Source organism: Pteronotus mesoamericanus, unplaced genomic scaffold (assembly GCF_021234165.1).
Source record: "Pteronotus mesoamericanus isolate MK-2021 breed Mesoamerican mustached bat unplaced genomic scaffold, CSHL_Meso_final contig_24, whole genome shotgun sequence".
NCBI classification, from domain to species: Eukaryota; Metazoa; Chordata; class Mammalia; order Chiroptera; family Mormoopidae; genus Pteronotus; species Pteronotus mesoamericanus.
Genome location: NW_026555100.1, coordinates 8,937,760 through 8,952,494, shown reverse-complemented (window position 1 = coordinate 8,952,494; position 14,735 = coordinate 8,937,760).

Below are 14,735 nucleotides of genomic sequence, written 5' to 3'. Positions count from 1 at the left end.
AGTAGTATAGCTACAAGGCCTGTGTTGGATGATTGTGCTGCAAATAGCTTTCCCAGTCAGCGGCTCATCTTTTTGTTTTCATATCCATTTCTTTTTAAGAGCAAACTTTAAACATTTTGATGAAGCCCAATTCATTTATTTTTTTATTTTCTAATTTATGCTTTTTTTCATCCTATTTATGAAATCTTTGACAAACCCAAAGTCACTAAGATTTCTTCTATGTTTTCCTTTGGAAGTTTTATGTTTAGCTCTTATATTTAGATTTATAATCCTGTAAATTAGTTTTTATAGATGCTGCAAGTTATGAACCCAAGTTTTTTTCTTCTCCACTTCCTTGTCCTCCTCCTGTTCTTTGTGTGTGTGTGTGTGTGTGTGTGTGTGTATTAATATCTAATTGCTCATTGAAAAGATTATTATTTACCCCATGGCTGGCACCTCTGTCAAAAGTCAATTGACCATATAAAGGTCTACTTTTGAACTATTATTTTTATTGATATCAATATCATACTGTCTTGATTGCTATAGCTTTATAATGTCATAAAATCAAATGGAGTCTTTCTATTTTGTTCTTTCTGACTATTCTAGGTGTTTTTCATATTTCCATAAAATTTTAGAATTAGTTTGTCAATTCCTACCAAAAAAACCTGCTAGTATTTTGATTCCATTGAAATGATAGACCATTTTAGCAGAAAATCAGCCTATTACAATACTGAATCTTCTGATCCATGAACACAGGATATCTCTCAATTTATTTGGTTCTTTTGGTTAATTTATCTCAGCAATGTTTTGTAGTTTGCAGTGTACAGGTCTTACAAACATTTGTCAGATTTATCCCTAAGTATTTTATACTTTTCATGCCATTGTAAATGGCAGTGTTTTAAATGACAGCTTCTGATTGCTCATTGCTGGTATATATAAGTACAACTGATTTTTGTATATTGATCTTGAATTCTACAATCTTCTAACTCACTATCGATTCTAGTGGCTTTCTGTACGATCTGTAGGATTTTCTATGTAGATAATCATGTTATCTGCGAATACAGTTTTGCTTCTTCCTATTCAATCTAGATGATTTTTAATTCATTTTCTTGTATTATTGCACTGGCTTGATCCCTGTACAATGTTAAATGGGAATGGCAAGAGTGCACTTCCTTGCCTTGTTTCCAATCACACATAACAGGGTAGGTACTCAGTCTTCACTCATCCTCGGCTTTGATTCACCTTAGTAAGCTCTGGGCAAGCTCAAGGGGGTAAGCTTTTGCTACTGGTTGGAGGACCCTGGAGTTAGGCTTGGGCAGCATGCTCTTCTTTCTTCTTTGGTCCATGCTCATGGAGACTGCAAGTGCCTTGAGGGCAGAAATGCTGTATTTGACTCCAGTTCCCATGCCGTGCCTGACATGGTGCTCAGCTTGCCAGATTCTTGCTGCCAACCGGGTCACTAAATCATGCGGACGGGGTCTGTGTGTGTCCCTTTAGCCTCATCCCCTTGGCTTTCCTCCTAAACCAAAGGCAGTCACCCTCCCCTCCTTCCCTTCTCTTCCCCCTCCAGAAGCTTGAATGGAAGGAGACATGAAAGAAAAGGGTTCAGGTTTTGCCAGCATCCAGCATCGGGTTACTTTCACGCAGGGTCCTCATTCAAAAATAAACCTGAGGGGATGCGGGGAAGAAGGTGACAGAGACAGGAGGGAGCTGTTAGCATAGCTCTGCTTCCAGGCTGTATTTTTAGGGCTGGCATTCAAGCTTGGCCTTGGGACAGCGGCTGGAAAATGCAAGGCATTTCCTCTTCCTGTCAACTGAGACACTATGTGTGTGAGTGTGTATATGAGGGCCCCTGCCACTTCCCACTTAGCACCTCTGAATAGCAAACAGAATACACTTCCTCCACAGGCCTGCTCCATTCTTGGCCCCACTGACCACCAGCCCTTCCAGTCCTGCCTCATCTTGGGACACTCTCACAGTCCCTTCCCAGACCACTGCGCATACTGGTTCCTGCGGGGGGGGCGGAGCCCCTTGCTCCCTTCGCTGATGTGTTGCCCTCACAGTGCTGAGCAGCTCACCAGCCGTGTGAAGGTGGGTTCTGCACGCTCCGAGGCCCTTCGGTGGGATATTTTAGGAGAACTCAATGATGAAATATCAGATTCATTTGTCCACTCATTTACTCAGTACTAGCCGTGTGCTGTGTGAGTTACTTAAACATTCTGTGCCTCAGTTTCCCCATTTGTAAATGAGCATAATCATAGAGCCTGCTTCAAAAGGATGTTGAGAGGATTCAATGAATTAATATATGTGAAGTGATTAAAACAGCTCCTGGCAAGTAGTAAGGGCTCAGTAAAAGCTGTTATTATTTGAGTGTCTACTGCATACCAGTCTTGATCTTGGGCTGGGGCAGGGGCTGCAGTGATGAACTGGACCACAGTCTTGGCCTTTCGTAGTTATTCTGTTGGAGACATGGTTGCTGCCCCTGAGAACTTGAAATTCTCAAAGGCAGCTTCGGACCGGGGCCCAGCTTACTCTCCATGGTGTAAAAGTTCCCTTTACCCGCTACAAGGTGCTGAAATATATAAGAGACATGATGATATCAATGTTATTGGCGCTTTGTGTAACTCTGGTTGGCTTTGCAAAGTTATTTTGCTTATGTAAAGTTATTTCACTTTTCAAAGTCTCATTTTCCTTGTTTGTAAAACGAGAGGGAGAGCAGTTAAAGTGGAAGGCAGCCCTGGCTGGGATGATGGGAAAACCAGGATCACTAGGTCAGGCTGACGAAGAAGGAGAATAGAGCTGTCTTCACTCTCTATGGGAACTGTCGGAGCTGGACGGCCATGGGTTCCAACCGCGTCTCGGCCTCTTACTGGCCGAGTTACTTGGGGAAGGTACTTGACTTCTCTGTGTCTCGGTTACCTAGTTTATTATTTGTTATTAAGAGACAGAAGTAATAGTATCTACCTCAGGGGGTGCTGCAAGGACCCAGTGAGGTTATGTACACAGTGCATACAGCAGCGTTTGGTATGCAAGAGCACGTGTGTTTGCCCTAAGCTCATTTTTCAAGAGGATTATCTATCCCTTGGTGAGTTTTCTTCCATGTGTCAGGGACCTCTTTTCAAACTCTACAAACAGCCTTGGTTCACTCATAAGAGGCTTGATCTGGAAGCGACAGAGCCATGCGCAGGTCAGGGGGAGTGTCTGAGTATGTGTTTTTAGTACTTGGGAGGAGATTAGCGGTGAGGTGCATGGGGCAGTGTTTCCCTGGCTCTACGCACCAACGCTTTTAGCTGGAGTATGTGGGTACCTACCTTTTCATCTCTGACTAAGAGCATGTTTCTTACTGCAGTATACTGGTGAAAACTTGCATTCCACCCATCCGTCTACCTGACCACCCACCCATTCACCTACAAACTCATGCATCATCCACCCATATAATGACTAATTTGACTATCATGAGGACCTAAGATGTAGATACATATGTATCTATTAAACAATAGCTCTCATTCCCTTCCCCTAAAACCCTGGCAACCACCATTCTATTTTCTAACTCTATGAGTATGACTACTCTCTGCACCTCATATAAATAGATTCATATAGTATTTGTCCTTTTTTGTGACTGGCTTATTTCATGAAGCATAATGTCCTCAAGGTTCATCCTTGCTGGAGTGTGTGTCAGAAGTTTTTTTCCTTTTTAAAGCTGAATAATATTCCATTTTACGTATAGACCACAACTTGTTTATTCGTTCATTCATCCCTGGACATTCGGGTTCCTTCCACTTTTTGCTATTGTGATTAATACTGCTATGAAAAGAGGTACACAAATATCTATTTGAGTCCCTGCTTTCAATTCTTTAGCATATATACCCAGAATTGGAATTGTTGGGTCATATCATAATAATATTTTAAATTTTTCGAGTTTTCTGCAGTGGCTGTACCATTGTCCATTCTGTGGGTCTTTCTTTTAACAGGAGGCTATGGTGTGATATCCGAGGTCCCCCAGATGAAGGACCCCCACATGCACCTAGTTCCCTTCCTTCCTCATTGCGGTGGTTCAGGATTATCACGGTGCTCTCACTTCCCGCTGCCACACAGACTGGGAGGCAGGGTTGTTCCTTCTTGTGCAGAGGAGGATGCTGAGCCTCAGATTCTATGGTGGGCAGCTATTCTTTGTGCCCTGCCTCCATTCACCTGCTCCTGGCTTTTCCCCTGGGGAGCCACCCCTTCTCCACTCTCAGTGAGCACTGAGCCAGTGCAAACAGACATTCCGTTTCTCCTGGTGATTAAATCTTCAGGCATTGCATGACACAAACCTGGCAAACCAAAGTTTGTGAGCATCTTTGGGAAATTTGCTAAGTGTTTGTGGAAGTAAAGTTTGCTTTCAACTGTGGTTACTAAGCAGACAGGGTGTGAGCCTTCTGCCATGGTGGCACTTCCACCTCTCCTTAGCATGACCATAATGGAGCATGAAGTCAATCCAAAACACTGAGCCAAAAGGTAGGAAGGGATAGATGGCAGACAATGTCATTTGGACACCTGGATCTAACGGTACCTGAAGCTATTAGATCTATTCCTGGACTTTTCAATTACAAGAGCCACAAAATCTACTTTTCAACCTAAGCAATTGAGTCAAAGTTCTCTCCTTTACACATGAAGGGACTCCCATCTAATTCAGGGGTTAAGAAATTTGCCCAACATCGCTCACCCAGAAAATAGCAGTGCTGAAAACTCAAATCCTTAAGGGAGCTCCTGGCTTAGATGTGGATCCCAGCTCAGGATCAAGACTGACCATTGTCCAACTCCCATTTGGAACTCTGGGTCAGCTTGATGTTGGGATGCAGCGTTTGGGACAGAAGCTCCAACGTGACTGAAGAATCGCAGGAATGAGAATGACCATAAAGTACGTGGGAGCTCAACCCACATGGAGTTGGCAGATTACAGTCCACAGGCCAAATCCAGCCCACACCCCGTTTTTGTATGGCTCACAAGCAAGGAATGCATTTTACATTTTTAAATGGCTGGCAAAAATCAAAGGAAGACTATTTTGTGATATACGAAAATTATGACATTCAAATCACATCATCCGTAAATAATGTTTATTGGCTCAAAGCCACACTCATTTGCTTACATGTTGTCATGGTTAGTTTCAACAGGGGCTACTTAAACTATTTACACTCCGGCCCACTGCAGAAAATGTGTACCAATTACTGCCATGCCCTGAGCTTCTCGCCTCGGTTTTCCACGGGTCTCTTCCCAAATCACTCCTCATGTCCTTTCCTGCTTCCTCTTCTTCCTGCTCTGGTCCTGAAGGAAGCAGGACCCTCACAAATCAGCAAATGCATGGAAAGCACTCAGCAGCACCTGACACCTGGCATGTTGTTAGTGTTCAGGAAAGGAAACAGTGTCTTACGTGACCTGATTCAGTAGTTAAAGACATACAGTACATGGTGTTTCTGTATCGTTTCTCTGTCACTCTCTCCCTGTGTGATTCTAGGCAAGTCACTTCACATCTCTGGCCTCAGGGTTTCCTGAAAAATAAGAATAATAGTAGTATCTACCTCTTAGGGCCCTTGTGGCAGTCAAATTAAACATTACATGTAAAGCGCTTCCAAGGGTCCTTGGCTCAAAGGAAATGCTCAGTTAGAGCCTAAATGTTGTTACTATTAGTCTCCATGGAGGATGTTGGGATCTGCCTATTCCTGAGCCTGGCCCGATCTAGCCCAGGGTCCCCCAGCAAGGCCCAGGCTGTGCAGAGGGCCTGGGAATCAGAACCATCATGTCCTTTCAGACCGGGGCTTCAGGGTAAGCCCGGCAGGAGGCAGCAGAGGACTCAACAGCCAGTGGCTGAGATGGGTCCTGAAAACAGGAGATTCTCAAGTCGGCCTTCGCCTGAAAAAGTGTGTGTGTGTGTGTGTGTGTGTGTGTGTGTGCGTGCGCGCGCGCGCGCGCGCCTGCACACTTGGATGAGATTGACTCATTTTGGGTCCAGGACAAAGAAGAGGGTAAGATAGTGATGCAACATGAATATTGGGTGGGAAGTTGCCTTGGGAAAGGACCATCACATTCTCAACTCCAGCCATCTCCCCTTTGTCCAGTTCGCTCAACCTCTCAGCCTTGAGAATGAGATGAATGAATATAGGTGGGATTGAAGGGTCTATAGGACTTCTGCCCAGGTTTAAGGTCCCCTAGATGTTCTGAGTCTTGTGGGGTGGGGGTGGGGATCTCTGCAGACCTGCTGCCTCCCCAAGGCTCCAGCTTTTTCAAGGCCTTGGTGGGAAGTAAGCTGAGTAGCTGAGCCTGGCTGTCCAGCCTGCCCTCACCTGGCCCAGTCCCAGTCCCCTTCCCAGCCACACACTGCAGTGCCTTCCAGGCTGGAGCCCAGCCGTGTGACTCTCTGTGGGTATAAGTGTCCATTCTGTCACACAGAGAAGAGGGTGGGGTCTGGAAGGCCTTTCTGGGTCATTTCAGCACCTGTTTCTACCCAGTATCGAAGAGGTGACAGGAGAGCAAAGGGCTATAAAGAACCCAGCCTTGCATGCCAAGTGCTCAAGATCTCTCTCTCTCTCTCTCTCTCTCTCTCTCTCTCTCTCTCACACACACACACACACACACACATCCTGCTGACACCACCTGACCTGACTGATTAGCTGCTTTACTCCTGTGCTTGTCTGAGGCCAGAGCAGGCTGATGTCAGCCTTCCGGCGTGACTGTGAGAACCAGGTCCAGGGGACGTCACACAGAGGCAATAGAAGGTCGGCAGTCCTTATACACCATCTGGGCCAGTGGCTCCCATACCCGCAGGCCCACCGTAGGGGCCTTCGTTAAACATCCCCAGGCCCATTTCCTGCCCGAGACCAGGTAAATCAGAGTGTTGTTGGTAATGACAGTGACCGGTGTAGGAAGGCTGGGGCCTAACAGGCGTTCTGGGGTTCTGATGCTGGTCAGACTTAGGAACCACTGATACAGTGCAGCCCCTTTACCGTTCAAGTGCTGGAACCAAGGCTGAGAGAAGGGGAGTGGGTTACCCAAGGTTGCACAGTGACTGCGTAGGACAGCAAAGGCTGGATCCCAGGTCTCCGCATTTGCGGTCCCCAGACTTCTGGTCAGCAGAGATCCTGTGTCATTTCTTGTCCCCCACAAGTCCCAAGTGTCCCTCCTTGTCCGCCTTCTGGCAAGGGAGCCAGCCCACAGCAGGCAGTGTCCTGGGCCAGGGGACTGTCTCCATCTCTCCTTTCCCATGCGAGGGCCCTTGGTTGGAGGCCCAGCTTAGGGAAGGCAAGGGCTGGGTCCCCTGCTATCACAGATGTTCAACACAGCATGCTGAGCCCCCGCCCCACTCCTGGGGGAGGCCGGAAAGGAGAGTCCACACGCTGCCCAAACATCTGGATGTCACAGAGAGAGCCAAGATGCACCATCCAGATGTTTTCAAAGCTCTATGCTGGGTGCCGGCAGAAAGCGGACACTTGGGTAGAGGCTAAGGCTTATGTCAGAGGGGAGACAGTGAATTTTGTTCAGAGATTAAAGGTAGTATTGGAACAAAGCTGGGGATGAGGGTATAGACTTCAGGTCCCCACCCTTGTGTGTGACGTGGGGCAGAAGGGCTTGTGTGGGCAGGATTCCGATCCCAAGGGCAGCAGCCAGCTGGTGTCAACACTAATAGCTACCATTTATTGAGCACCCACTATGTGCCAGATGCTGTCCTGTGCTTTGCACGTATTATCTCATTTAACCCTGACAACAACCCCACGGGGCTATTAGTGTTCCCATTCTCTAGGTGGCCAAGACACAGGGACAGTCATGTGCCTGGCCCAGGCTCACCCAGTGAGCCAGTAGCTGGGCTCACAGGGAATCAGATGCAGGTCACTGATGCATACCCTGCCTTGCTCCGTGAGCACTTCAGAGGTTTCTAGGGGCCAATCCCAGCATGCCCTTTCCCCCCTAACATTATTTGCATATGAGGAAGTTTTCATAGAGAATATGGGAACCTGCGAGGTGCCCCTTTTCCTTGAGGTTGGAGCTTGGGGAGGGAAAGGCTATAGGAATCCAAGCCGGGCCCCCCTTCCAGGCTGGTGGGTGACTGCAGGGAGGGGGTGCCAAGTGTCCAAAGGCTTCTGAGGCAGAGGCTGCTTCCCAAAGGAAAAGTGAGCTCCCTGCTGCAGAGCCCAGCTGTGGCCGGCAGGCTATTTATTTCTCTGCCTGTAAGCCCTTAAGTCATCTGTTTACACAGTGAGGAAAGGAGCTGGGCTTGCCTCCCTGCCCAGTGCCCTCCCTCCCCCAGAAGCTGAGCCTCACAGGCCCAGCCACAGATGCCCCTGACAGCCAGTGGTGGTGGGGGCTCTGGAGCCAGAATCGTGAGCCACCAGGGGACACTGCTCTCAGGGCTCTGGCCAGGATGCTGACCATCCCTGGGCCACAGTCTCCTCCCTTCCTCTGCCCCTGGTGGAAGGCTAACTGGGCCTGAAGGTGGGACAGCACCAGAACCACCATGCCAGGCTCCAGCCATCCTTTCTGTAGCCCCCCCGCCCACCTCCTCTGCCCTGGTGCTTTCCTCACGGGCATCCAGCTCTGAGCTTTCCCTTTTCCTCCTCCCAATATCCTAGCAGGTTTTCAAGAGCAGCAGATACCAGCCATTTATGCACTGGTGAGAATGTCCTGCCTCCCTTCTCCCTGCAGCACAGAAGATTTTGTCTGATCATAACCGATCATCAGGGGCCCCTGGCCAAGTATCTCAGTCCTCCTGTACACAAAGACTTTGCAGGTTTGATTCCCTGTCAGGGCACATACCTAGGTTGCAGGTTCGATCCCCGGTCAGGACATATACAGAAGCCATAGATCAAATCTCTCTCTCTCTCTCTCTCTCTCTTTCTCTCTCTCATCAATAATTATATCCTTGGATGAGGATTTTAAAGAGAGAGAAATCATCAGGGGAAGGTGACATTGGGGTGACAGGCCAGGAACCGAGGAAAGTGACTAGAGATGCAGGCTCTGCTACTGAAGGCTACTGCAGCTCATTAATTTCATAAACATGTCTCGATATCCAGGACAGTCACGAGCTGAGCAAGGCACACACACAGGGAAGAAGGCAAGGGTTGGCCTCAAGGAGCAGGGGAGCTGGAATCCCATGTGTAATCTGTGGATGTCCTCACAGGAGCCTGCCCCGTGCACAGTAGAAATACCTGGAAGCATCTGAAAGAGACCTCACAGAAGAGGAGACATTTCAAGGGAATCTAGGAGAATGAGTAGTTTCGTCAATTGGAGAATGGGAACTCTGGTGTATGCAAAAGTAAGGAGACCCCCAAACTCAGCAAACGTGAGGAAGAGTAGACATAATATTTGGTGTGCCAACTAGAAGGGCAAGGCCAGAAATGTGGGCTGGGGCTACATCGGAATGGGCCTTAAGTGTTCCCAAAGAGTTACAGGAAATGAGAAGTCATCGAGGATTTCAAACAAAGGAGTGACAGGAACACAGTGCTGATTAAGAAAGAAATCCAGAGAGAGGAGATGAGAGGCAGGAAGACCCTCAGGAGGCCTGCAAGCGAGATAAGGTGAGCCAGGCCCAGGGTAGGGGCAGAGGTGTGGGGAGGCAAGCAGCCTGGGAGATATTCATCACCATGTTTATCTCATTCCAGAAGAGACTATGGAGGGAGTGTGGATAGATGCCTGGGAGATAGACCTTCAGCTTCCTCCTTTCTCTGGATTCTGCAGAGGAGAGGGACAGAGGACCCAACCCAGCTGCGGGCAAGGGGGAAACGGCTGCGCAGAGAGATCAGAGGCGGGTGAGCAGGGACAGACCCTGGGAAAAAGGGGCACTGGGGTTTGGCCCTGAGTTAAGAGCTGGATTTACAAGTAAAGACAATGGGGAGGGCATTCTAGGGAGAAAGTGGCTGAACAAAGGCTCAGAGATGATGGGCACAGGGAGAATCGGTGTCCTCATTTTTTCTCAAGACCCTCCGCTGGCATTGCCTTCCAGCCTTGGGTGGTGGACATGGAGAATGGGATATTAGACTTAACCCAGGGCATCTAAGTTCAAGCCTCACTCTGCCACTGACTATGGCCGGGCTTTTGACTTCTGGGACCTGCTCTCCCTGGTTCTCTGCCTTCTTGTTCTCCTTTGCTGCTTCCTCCCTGTCTCTGTTTAACGTTGGAGCCCAGGACTCAGTTGAGGCCTGACTCTTCACGGCACTCATCCTTCAGGGACGGCTGGGAGAAGATGGGGGGAGGGGAGCGGTGTTGCAGATGGGAGAGGCGGCAGGGACGAAAATCTGAGGCAGGTGCAAGCTTGGCAATTGGAGGGACTAAGCAAAGACAGAATGGCTGAGGTGTGGTTCCGGAGGGCTGAGATCTCTAGGGCCCTGTAATGAATTGATTCCAGAACATGCAGTCTCTCAGCCAGGAGAATGTCAAGAAAAAGTGGCTCTGTTTCCAGAGAAACTGAGGCACAGAAGGCGGTTGAGGGACAATGAACTCCGGACCCTGAGTTCTGTCTCCTCTTGTGTCAGAAGGGACTGAGGGAGGATCAGGAGGCCTGGGTCTGTGCAGACTCTCCCACTAACTTGCCTTGGAGTCCCTGCACACCCCCATCCACCCCATCTCATCTTCCTGCAAGTATGAAGGTTCTGGGCTGCTCTGAGCTGAACGAGGTCAGTGCTGAGCCCGTGCTCAGATAGGGTGACAGCTCCGTGCTGATGCAGGCGCCGGCAGCTCTCCTGCCCCTGGAGGGGCCTGCTGTGAGCCTGTCCACATGGCTTTCTTGGCCACGGCTGCGGCCTTCCCTTGCCCACCCTGCCCCCCACCCCGCCCCAGCCAAGATGTACAGAGCAGCAAAGGGATGAAAGAGCTGGGACCTGGAGTCTGTTCAACTTTAAAAATGTTCTCCTGCCCTGACCAATGTGTCTTTGTTGGTTGGGCGTTATCCTGCAAAGTAAAACGTTACCGGTTCAATTTCGGGCCAGGGCACATGCCTGAGTTTTAGGAGTGGTCCCGAATTAATGTTTCTCTCTTACATCAATGTTTCTCTCCCTCTCTCTCTCTTTCTTTTTCCCTTACCCTCTCTGAAAATAAATAAATAAAATCTTTAAAAACAAATGTTCTCCTCTGCCTGGCAGTGCTGGGAGGAAAGGTGCCTCCCTCTCTTTCCGGCACTCCTCGACCACCGTCTTAGAGCAGAAGCACGCCTTGGCTGCCCAGCCCAGGACCATGGTGGACCAGTGTGTGTGTCACCTCATGGGCTGCTTTCCTGGACCCTGGGACAATCGCAGACCAATGGGGTCCAAGCTCTGTCCTCCGATGACACTGGGCGGGGCTGGGGAGGCATTATCTCCTCTGAAAGGAAGGAGCAGGATCCACTGGGTGCTCTGGAGATTGTGGCCTGGCTGCCAGGGATATCAGCTGTCCCCTCAAGTGACCAGGTCACCAGTCAGACACAAGCTGCGCTGTGTCGTAGAAAGAGCGCTGGAGTGGGAGTTGGGGAGCCTGGCTCTCCCATAGCTCACTGGATGGCCTGCGGAAGGCCTCTTCCCCCTCTGGGCCCCGTTTCCTCCTCAGAATGGTGAACGGATTGCACGAGACCAGATAAAGGGGCCCCTTATTCTGCAGCTTGTAAACCTATGACCGGAAGCTCTGGCCTGCAACGGGCCCCAGCCTCCCATGAGAGACACCAAGTTAATGGGAGGTGGATGTTTCAGTCCTGGCCAAGGATGACCAGAGGGGGTCCACTTTCCCACACTGCTCCACCCACACAGCTCAGCCTGCCTGCCACAACCACAGAGCAGCAGGGACCTGCTACGTCACTGCCTCCCACCTCTCCCTCTGCTGCAGGGCAGGGCTGAGCCCTCCCCGGCCTGCTGGGGGGCTGCCTGCCCCTCACATCACCCCTCCATTCATCCTGTTGAAGAAAGTCAAGGCAAGACTCCTTGAGTGAGAAACTGATCGTACGTTCCACGAGGGCAAGACCCGGGTAGGTCTGGTTCATTGTTTCCTTTCCAACCTGCTCAGGAAGGCCAAGGCCTTGAGAGCGTTCCTGCTCCATGGAGTCTGCAGGCAGGCCCACTCACTGCAGGGACATGGAGCTGCTCACAGCCTGTGGGGCCCCTGAGGACAGAGCAGGACGACAAACCCCGAGATGCCCAGGAGCAGGAGGAGCCACCAGGAGGCTGGCCACCAGTGGCCTTTGAATCCCTCCTTCTGTGGGGAACCTCCCAGCAAGGGACTCAGATGTTTGGCTTCCAGGCCTGGATTTAGTTCTGGTTCATGGGATGAGTTCAGATAAGAATATGACAAGAAACATTCTTGCTTTTCTTCCACCTCATCCTCCCACTCCGAAGGGAAGGAGAAATGATGGCAGTTAAAGTCAACTCTGTTACTCAAATGTTGGGTGCCGCAAATGGTGCAGGAGGGACAGATAAACCCGAAGCCCTCTGATTTGCTTTTGAGATCAAACACACGTGCACACACACCAGTATGCCTTCCCTTGACGCCTCCAATTCTGCCAGCGCAGCTAGACTTTTTGATACCCAAGACCCAAGAAGAAGCCCCAGGTTCCTGGTTCCCTGCTAAGTCCCCGGGGTGGGCAGACCTGTGCCGAGGCCATGATATACCTGTGTTAGTGGTGGAGGTGGCTGAAGGTCTGATAATAATGGAGAGAACAGAAGTTGTGGTTTTTGTGGTCCCAGTAATCATCTCATTTTTAAGTCCTGATTTCAGATTTTTCAGTCATTGCTAATACCTCCTCCCAGACTACCCTCCCCATGGAGGAAGCTCATCCACACCTCAGAGCTAAGGGCACGGAGGCACGAAGAGGTAAGTTCACCCGGGCCCAGGGTCCCGCAGTTGGTTATAAGGGTGGGTCAATGCTGCCCACTGCCCCTCACCCCTCTCAGTTCTCCCTGCTCCACCCGCACACACACCACCCTGTATGGGCCACCCCCTGTCTTCCTCAAGCCTTTGAGAAGCCCTGGAAGTCAGCTCATTGGGACCCAGGGTCTGTTCTATGTCTGAGATCCAGCTGGGGACAAAAAGTACCGAGATGAGGAGCAGGAAATGTCTGGAATCAGAGTGGGACTCCAGAGTAAGCAACTGGTCCCTAGCTGGGGTGACTGTGCAGTTGACAGTTCCTGGGGATGAGCCAGTAGAGCAGCTGTGGCCTGAGAGCTGGCCTTGGCCCCTGACCTGGACCTCGTAGAGGCTGGCACGCTCTGGGCTTCCTCTCTGGCAAACAGCCCCTTCCACAGAAGCCACTTTCTGCTGGACAGCTGATGCCTAGACCTTCTCAGGGCGAGAGGGCCAGGCAATGAGGCCACCCATTGCTCTCACATCTCCCCCAGCAGTCCATCCGCAGCCGCCCGTGGTCCCCGTCACAGGCGAGGCTCAGGGCAGGGGCCTGGCTGGAGCTCCTCTGTTCCGTAGCCTCCTCTAAATCAGGGGGGCCCCATTCATTCTTTTCCCGTCCTCTCCCCCAATGCTCCTTGACTTGGGGTGGACGCTGGCAATGGAAGGATCATTCCTGATGCGGACGAGGACCGGATAAAATACACTTTGCCTGGAATATCTAAATTAATGAATGCATATTTATTGCCTTTCAAAGATTCGCGGTGGCATGACTTGATACCAACGAAGCTGCCCTTGGCTCTCCGCAGGCCTCCCCTTAATGAAAAGATGAGAGACTCTGGAGACAAGCCCAGGTAGGCAGCTGGGTGATGAGAAGCGGCTGGCAAGTCTGTCTTCATACTGTTAACAATACAGTAACAACGATAGCTAATTCATATACCACTTATTATTTGCCAGATGCTCTTCTTAGCACCTCTCACATGTTAATTCATTTAATCTGCACAACCCCATGAGGCAGGTATTGTAGTATCTCCATTTTATGGGTGAGAAACAGAGAAGTTCAATGACTTGCCTGAGGCCACACAGCCAAGGAAGGAGCAGAGGTGCGGTGTGGGTATTAGGAGGCTTGATGCACAGCTCCCGCTCTTAAGCACACATACAAACTGCCTCTGCATCAGTGGTTCGATGGTCCCTCTGTCCTGCTTAGTCCTGGTTTGGCTCCACAAACTCTTTCTTCATGGATGGTACCAAAGCCTATGCCAACCCAGATGCACATCCAGACTCTTCAGCAAAGGATCTACATGAGCAGATCTTTTTAGGCTCTTGTTGGTCTCCCCGTGGCTGCACCCTGCTCCCACCCTCCCTGGCACCCCTCTTCCCATGCCCTCAGCTCTGCGGCTCCCCTTCAGGAATCCCGATGGCACCCTCCCTGCGGAAAGCCGCCTGCTGCGTCCTCCCCTCTCCCCACGTCCTCCCAAACAGCTGAGCCTGTGCAATGTGAGAGGGGAGGAGACTTGCCTGAGGTTTCCGGAAAGCATCCAGAGGTCACTCTGGGTTGGCGCAAGTCGGCTGGACCCTGACCACCGCTCTGAATAGCCACCGTCCCACCGCAGCTCCACTCCTTGAGCACCAGAGGAGGCTAATTGGCAAGTGGGGAGTGGTGGAGGGCTGGAAGCCGGTTTGCAGCTGAAGAGGGCAACAGGGGAGCCAGGCGTCTGACTCAAGCTGCCAAATATCAAATGCCAAAGAGAAGATGGAATGGAGCATCCAGATCTTCAGCCTAAAACTGCCTTCCCAGGCGCAGGCTCCATCTATATACCCAATCCACCCACGTAACCAGCCAACCTCTTATCCCTGTGCCTCCATCAACTCACCCAGTTAATACCCAGTCCAGCCAACACTCAGAACACACTCCCCACCCCTATCCGGAT